General features: G+C 45.5%; 1 pseudogene; it reads right to left on the bottom strand.

Moving 5' to 3' along the window:
* Window positions 1-535: 535 nt before the first annotated feature.
* Window positions 536-2,221, bottom strand: LOC141042531 (ATP synthase subunit a-like; annotated as a pseudogene).
* Window positions 2,222-8,303: the final 6,082 nt, after the last annotated feature.

Raw genomic sequence — 8,303 nt, 5'->3', positions numbered from 1 at the left:
AGCGACTAGTCGCTTCTGGCGAAGCTTAACAAAGGCCGACTACTACATAGAGACAACTACTACCAGTCATGAGCGATAGTGAAGCCGTCAGAGGCAGAAGCTGTCGCTTGACGGACGAAGCCGAGCCGATACGATAGGCGGGCGAAGTGAGCGAGACCAAGACGGGCCAGACGTGGAGTGGCGAAGGGGGCCTACTATACGTATACGTGATTAGTAAGCGGTTCAAGACATCGAACGAAAAATCAAGTGAACTAATGAACAGTGTGATTGATCAGACAAGTACCAAGGAGCAAGAAAACGTATGCGCTTTAGCAAGGGATGAGCGCGAAATCCATTGCTTGTTCTTTCGGTAGCCTTCTTTCATTTCCGAATTTGCTTGCGAGCAGTCCTTGCATTAGTATGAGTTCGTTGACCGCGTAAGGGCGATCCATCTTGATGACGAATTCCACGATAACGAGAAATAGAAATTAATCGTTCGATGTCTGCTCGTTCTCCCCTCTTCAATTCCCAATGAACAACATGATCTTGAGCTATCATTTGTTCAATTTGGTCGATCTGATACTTAGTTAACTCATTCATCTTGATGTTCCCACTGATACCTAATCGATAACGAAGCTGAATGGCTTTTTTCGGTCCAATTCCATCCATTTTTGTTGAGGCAATTCTGACTTGTTCATCGGGAAGTGATCTAGCTCCTGAGATATATGACATTCTTTATCCTTATCTTTTCCTGGTCTTCTCGGCTAGAATCTACAATCTACACCTCTCCAAACACAAACACAATATCTTGAGTACCCGGAACCATGTTCAGTGCTGCAAAAGCGCAGCTGTAGCCCCCTAGAATCTTCGGCTCCTCGTTTTTATTCAATTATGAAATGACTCATTTTGATGGAGATTTGTAGCATCATTCAAGTAAATACAAATTGAGATCGTAGAAACATGAGCTTGTGATATAGCTACACCTAATTCCAGACCGGTTAATGCTAGAACTATAAATAAGGGACCAAGATCTCCTATGAAATAGAAAATATTATTCAGAAATAGCATAGTCCAAGCAAACCCACTTAAAATCTTTACTAAACTATGACCGGCCATCATATTAGCAAATAAACGTATTCCTAAGCTTAATGCACGAAAACAATAAGAGATTAGCTCAAGGAGTACTAAGAAAGGTGCTAACGGCAGTGGGACTCCCGCAGGTAATAAGAAGCTAAAAAAATGAAGCCCATGTCTTTGAAATCCAACGATCGTAATGCCTATAAAAATGGAAAATGAAAGAGCCAAAGTAATGAGAAAATGACTTGTCACTGTGAAGCTAAAGGGTATCATACCCTGGGGATTACGAAATAACGAAAAAGTAAAAGTGACCGAGATGCGAGGGAAAAACTTTTGTTTCACATTTCCGGAAAGACCACCTATTTGTTCGTTTACCAGGTTCAGCACGAAATCATAAATAAGCTCGACCAAGGATTGCCATGCATTTGGCACTGACTTTCCACCTCCCTTTTTCGTAACAACAAAAAACAGAAAAACGACCAAAACGACAGTGAGCAGCATATACAAGACTGCATTTGTAAATGTAGAATAAAAGTTGCCCACATGAAGATCAATTATTGTTTTTCCAAAAAAAGCTGATTCGGAGCACTTACAGCGCTACCCGGCGGGGAGTCTTCGGCCCTCCATATTTCGTTATAAAAATTAACAAAGCCCGTGTTCCAAGTTAAGCTTTCGCGCCCCTTGAAATGTAAATCTACGAAAGTATCCTTTAGATCCTTAAAAGAATCCACGCCCAGAAACTGGTTACAAAACCAGGTAACATCGTATGCAGGTGGCAAAACCAAATTTGCCTGCCGCATGTATGATTCTACCATTTTTGTGATTTCAAAAAGCAAAGCCTGTGTATTTCCGGGCGCAATTCCATACATTTTTAAAAGGAGGTCCCTGTCTTTCGAGGTAGGTGCCTCCACCCCTTCCAAAAGCCGGTTCACAAGCTGCGGATCCAACGCAGGTTGGGAAAAATCAAAAATAAAAGAATGGACGTGAGAGACGCTTTGTACTGTTTGTGTTATTAAATCAAATTTGTTCATCTCCAGGTAACTCCATCTTTTTCAGCTCTGCTCGCTCACTTTTGAAAGGAAAGGAGACTGATCTTGACGTCGGCGTTGGTTTTTCCAACGAAACGAAGAAGTTTTGGATTGAGATTTCACATAAGCATTGCACAATGATCTTGGAAGAGGTCCTTTCCTATGACACACTTAGTCGGAAGTGAATTTTCACGCCCACCGACTACCAGTAGGCCAGTCCACGGCGCCCTAATCTGATTCCATTGCTCTTTCTCTTATCCTTGGTCCCGTTAGATGGTTCTCGAACCAAATGCAGCCAAAGCCAAGTTTCAAGAAAACCGAGAGACTTCAGCAACAACTCATCGCTATCAAAAGGTTCAGTGTGACAAATCGTAACACCTGTCGGCTAGGCATGACTTGACATCTCCACTGAACCTTTGTGCAAGACGAAGCCCCTCCTACCTCCTGACTTGATATCCTATGCATACGTATAATTGTTTTTTCTACAAGTTCTGTCTACAAAGTAAATCTCGAATAGTTGAATCCAGATTATTAGGCTTAGTTGGTTTAGCTGTGGTTCTTTTTCTGTTCAGCTGAGCATCCCGTATCTCTCTGCTGCAGGGATCATGTCCATGCCAGTTTGCGTTCGTGCCATGTGTTGTATCCTCTTTGTACTCATTTCTCTTCCTTCTATCAACGAAAAGATACACACGCTTTGCGTATTCGCGAAAAGGATTATTAGTTTTTGAGAGAGGGATGCAAAAGGGCTTAACTGCTTTGTCTCATCTCATCAATCCAGAAAATCTTATAAAGGCAGACCATAAAGGATACAACAGATTACTCTTGCGCTATAGTACAACTCAAATTTCTTTTACGGAACCTCATCACAGACGGTGTGCTCCTACAATTTCATTAAAAAGAAACAATATTGGTCTAACTTGTAAGGAAAATTAGGCCGAAAGTCACATAACTACATGGTCAGTTGGAGAACAACCATGTAAAAACCCTAACAACAAACACAAACACCGCTTAAACGAAGCTAACCTCTACAACCAAGCGCAACCCGCCAACTGTGGGCCAAAAAGACCCGGGACAGGAAGAAGAGGCTCTTCAACAACACCATCAAGAGGTAAATGATGCCGTCGGGCGCCAACGTCACCGGCACCGAACCCCGGGCAATGGACCAGAAGCCGGCCTCGGTCTTTCTCGACGACAGAAAAACAGTGTATATCTTTCGTTCCATATCTCCCTCGAGATAATCATCGAGAGACGAGATAGGCATGTGCGGTATGCCCTGAACGAATGCTGACGCATGACCGCGCAGCACCCTTGTTTCCAAACCACTGGCCTTGGACCATGGATTAGGTTGCACGTCCACGAAGCCGATCCAATCCTTTAGCATGTTTCCAATCTCTGGTGGAGTACCGACAATTGAAGAAAAGATGAGCTGCCGTTCTCTTTCGCAAAGATGAATATATCCATGAAAAGTTTGTCGGTGACTGAACCGCTTGCTCACTTGTTGGTTACAAAAAACGTACACTGCATCTCTGTACGCATTCCGTTGGAGCGGTGCTCGGTTCAACAATGGCGTCCGGCTTGGTTGTTGTATCCCAGCCACTGGCTTCCGCTCCAGCCATTTCCTCTCCTATAAATGCCAGCCCTTCCCTCCTCCTTGCAGCACCAGCAGCTAACGCCGAGCACTTCGTCTCACTCTCACCACGTAAGATGTTCTACTCCTTCTAGTGTTTCTATGGTAATCCGTCAGTCACATCTTTACAAAATCAGTGACGGTGTGTATCTCTCGTTCTCTCTTGATCGTAGCCAGCTGAAGCGATGGCCTCCGACGGCGGCATGGCAGCGCTTCTGAGGAACAAGATGTTCGTCTCCTGCGTGATGCTCCTCGTGGTCCTCCTGATGGCCACGCAGATAGCGGCGGCGGGCGGCGGGGCACGCCGGCTCCTGTGGTGCGGCTATAGAAACTGCAACTGCCGCACTTGCCCCATATATGGGTGGGCGTGCTGCGGCATGTGTTGCCCGCCTTAGGGCGCGGGCGGCGGCACGCACTACAACGTCGCACCTTTGCTTCGATCGCTCTGTTAAAGGTTTGAATAACGTACACATGTAGTACGAGGTTACATGTGGCTGCTGCTGTTTCAACGGTAGTGGTCGTCGTTGTCATCGTCGGTGGTTCTGGTGACGATTTTTACAGTTTACTACTAGTATATGAACGAAAATGCTTCTTCATCTGTCTGGTCTATTGCTTGCCATGTGATGTGAGCTTTCCTATGTCGTTGCCTCCCCATGTTTCGTGATTTCGTCTGGTCATGTTTTGGCTAGAGTGGGAGTATTGTACGCACATGTTACTTTGCTCTCGGTGACGTGATCCCAGGCTACCACCCGTCTCTACGGGCACGCAAGGGCGATGGATTTTAGCCTCCGTAACGGGGGTTCCGGCAGCGTGCTCCGCGGTGGGGCTTGGAGTGCTCGACCTGGCCTAAGGTGACGTCTACAACAGCGGACCTTTTCTTTTCTGACACACAAACTGTGGGATTTATTGGTTCAAAATGAAGCATTAAGACGATACAAACACATGAGAACACACACGGCCTCTGCAAAGTTATAATGCACATAGCCAACATCAACACGCACAAAAACACGCTGACAATGAATAAAAAAAAACACGCTGACAACTACTCCCTCCGTTCCAAATTACTCATCGTGGTTTTAGTTCAAATTTGAACTAAAATCACGACGAGTAATTTGGAATTTGAACTAAAACCACGATGAGTAATTTGGAACGGAGGGAGTTGCAAAGTCATATAAGACCAAAGTTATACGTGGGTGGGCAAAAAATTCTACTTGACATGTGCTTGATGACTCAACTTCTACTTAACGTCGTTAAAAAAAACGACTTGATGTGTGGGTTCCGCTTGTGCCCTTCATTCGAGGTGCCCCATATGACTGGCCTAAAATGGATGCATGGGCGGTCTGGACTCTCGATGGCATGTGATCAGTGATGATGGCACGCTTCCCTTAGATGTAGTGTGAGCATGGTTTTAGTTTTTCTTTTTTTGAATTTTTTTTGATCCATTCATCAAAGATCATGGCAGTACAAAGAACATATGAAGTAACAAAAGTTAGATTCATGTCCATAGACCACCTGGCGACGACTACAATCACTTGAGCAAATGGAAGGTGCGCCGCCATCATCGCCCTCCCTCGCCCGAGTTGGCTAAATCTTATTATAGTAGTAGTCGGAGGGTCGTCGTGCTATGGCCCCAAAGGTACAGCGCACTAGAACAGCAATCGTCGCCGATGAAGAGAAATGTAGATCGGAAGGATCTAATCCGTAGACACATGAACACGACGAACGAAGGCCGGATCCACGTCGATCCACCAAAGAGAAACGCCGACCGAATCCCGCAAGATCCGCCGGAGACACACCTCCACACGCACTCCAACAATACAAGATGCACATCCAGGACGGGGCTAGGCGAGGAGAACCTTGTTCATCTTCAAGGAGCATTCGCGGCCTCGTCTTCCTGGGTAGGACACAAACCCTAAACAAACTAAAAAATATATAAAATAAAGCATGAGCTCTCTCTCCAACAAGGGCCAGGATCCACCACACCTCCATGGCCCTAAGGCCACAGAGGACGAGCCAGATCGGCGGTGGCACCGGAGGGAGGCGGGGAAACCCTAAATGCATGGGGCCTTTCTTTCTTTCCCGGGAAGAGAGAAAAGGAGCATGGTTCTAGTTGTTGGGGAACGTAGTAATTTAAAAAAAATTCCTACGCACACGCAAGATCATGGTGATGCATAGCAACGAGAGGGGAGAGTGTTGTCCACGTACCCTCGTAGACCGAAAGCGGAAGCGTTAGCACAACGCGGTTGATGTAGTCGTACGTCTTCACGATTCGACCGATCCAAGTACCGAACGTACGGCACCTCCGAGTTCAGCACACGTTCAGCTCGATGACGTCCCGCGAACTCCGATCCAGCAGAGCTTCACGGGAGAGTTCCGTCAGCACGACGGCGTGATGACGCTGATGATGTTGCTACCGACGCAGGGCTTCACCTAAGCACCGCTACGATATGACCGAGGTGGAATATGGTGGAGGGGGGCACCGCACACGGCTGGGAGAGATAAACAGATCAACTTGTGTGTCTAGAGGTGCCCCCTGCCCCCGTATATAAAGGAGCAAGGGGGGAGAGGCGGCCGGCCAAGGAGGGCGCGCCAAGGGGGAGTCCTACTCCCACCGGGAGTAGGACTCCTCCTTTCCTTGTTGGAGTAGGAGAAGGGAAGGAAGGGAGAGAGGAGGAGAAGGCAAAAGGGGGGCGCCGCCCCTCCTTCCTTGTCCAATTCGGACTAGAGGGGGAGGGGGCGCGCGGCTGCCCTAGTTGCCCCTCCTCTTCTCCCAATAAGGCCCATGAGGCCCAATTAACTCCCCGGGGGGTTTCGGTAACCCCCCGGTACTCTGGTATATGTCTGAAACCTTCCGGAACCTTTCCGGTGCCCGAACATAGTCGTCCAATATATCGATCTTTACGTCTCGACCATTTCGAGACTCCTTGTCATGTCCGTGATCATATCCGGGACTCCGAACTACCTTCGGTACATCAAAACACAAAAACTCATAATACCGATGGTCACCAAACTTTAAGCGTGCGGACCCTACGGGTTCGAGAACTATGTAGACATGACCGAGACACGTCTCCGGTCAATAACCAATAGCGGAACCTGGATGCTCATATTGGCTCCCACATATTCTACGAAGATCTTTATCGGTCAAACCGCATAACAACATACGTTGTTCCCTTTGTCATCGGTATGTTACTTGCCCGAGATTCGATCGTCGGTATCTCAATACCTAGTTCAATCTTGTTATTGGCAAGTCTCTTTACTCGTTATGTAATGCATCATCCCGCAACTAACTCATTATTCACATTGCTTGCAAGGCTTATAGTGATGTGCATTACCGAGAGGGCCCAGAGATACCTCTCCGACAATCGGAGTGACAAATCCTAATCTCGAAATACGCCAACTCAACAAGTACCTTCGGAGACACCTGTAGAGCACCTTTATAATCACCCAGTTACGTTGTGACGTTTGGTAGCACACAAAGTGTTCCTCCGGTAAACGGGAGTTGCATAATCTTATAGGCATGGGAACATGTATAAGTCATGAAGAAAGCAATAGCAACATACTAAACGATCAAGCGCTAAGCTAACGGAACGGGTCAAGTCAATCACATCATTCTCCTAATGATGTGATCCCGTTAATCAAATGACAACTCATGTCCATGGCTAGGAAACTCAACCATCTTCGATTAACGAGCTAGTCAAGTAGAGGCATATAGTGACACTATGTTTGTCTATGTATTCACACATGTATTATGTTTCCGGTTAATACAATTCTAGCATGAATAATAAACATTTATCATGATATGAGGAAATAAATAATAACTGTATTATTGCCTCTAGGGCATATTTCCTTCAGTCTCCCACTTGCACTAGAGTCAATAATCTAGATTACACGGTAATGATTCTAACACCCATGGAGTTTTGGTACTGATCATGTTTTGCTCGTGGAAGAGGCTTAGTCAACGGGTCTGCAACATTCAGATCCGTATGTATCTTGCAAATCTCTATGTCTCCCACCTGGACTTGGTCCCAGATGGAATTGAAGCGTCTCTTGATGTGCTTGGTTCTCTTGTGAAATCTGGATTCCTTTGCCAAGGCAATTGCACCAGTATTGTCACAAAAGATTTTCATTGGACCCGATGCGCTAGGTATGACACCTAGATCGGATATGAACTCCTTCATCCTGTAACATCCCAAATTTCCAATTTGGTATGCTATACATAGATCATCATTGCATATCATGTTTTATTGCATTTTGACAAATCCTCGATAAATCCTAAGCAACTCAAGGACCCTCGGAGAGAGTTGGGGATTTTCTCGAATTTTCATATTTGATTTTTCAAACGAGGATTGGGATTTTAATTATTTTTCTCTCCGGAAAAATATTTCATTTTAAATAAACGAGAGGAGAAAATATGACTTCTCCAAAACAATTGAAATACTGGAGGAAAAATGTTAAAATCATTATCTGGAATTTATTGGATTTTATTTGCAATTTTTGTTGCATTTAAAAATATGCATGTTTTCAAAATATTTATTTTTGATTTTAAAATGTTCACCCTATTCTAGATTTTCTAACTAGACGGGGAAAATTTA

The sequence above is a fragment of the Aegilops tauschii genome, chromosome 1 (genome assembly GCF_002575655.3).
Source record: "Aegilops tauschii subsp. strangulata cultivar AL8/78 chromosome 1, Aet v6.0, whole genome shotgun sequence".
NCBI lineage: Eukaryota > Viridiplantae > Streptophyta > Magnoliopsida > Poales > Poaceae > Aegilops > Aegilops tauschii.
This window is presented reverse-complemented; position numbering and strand designations above follow the sequence as displayed.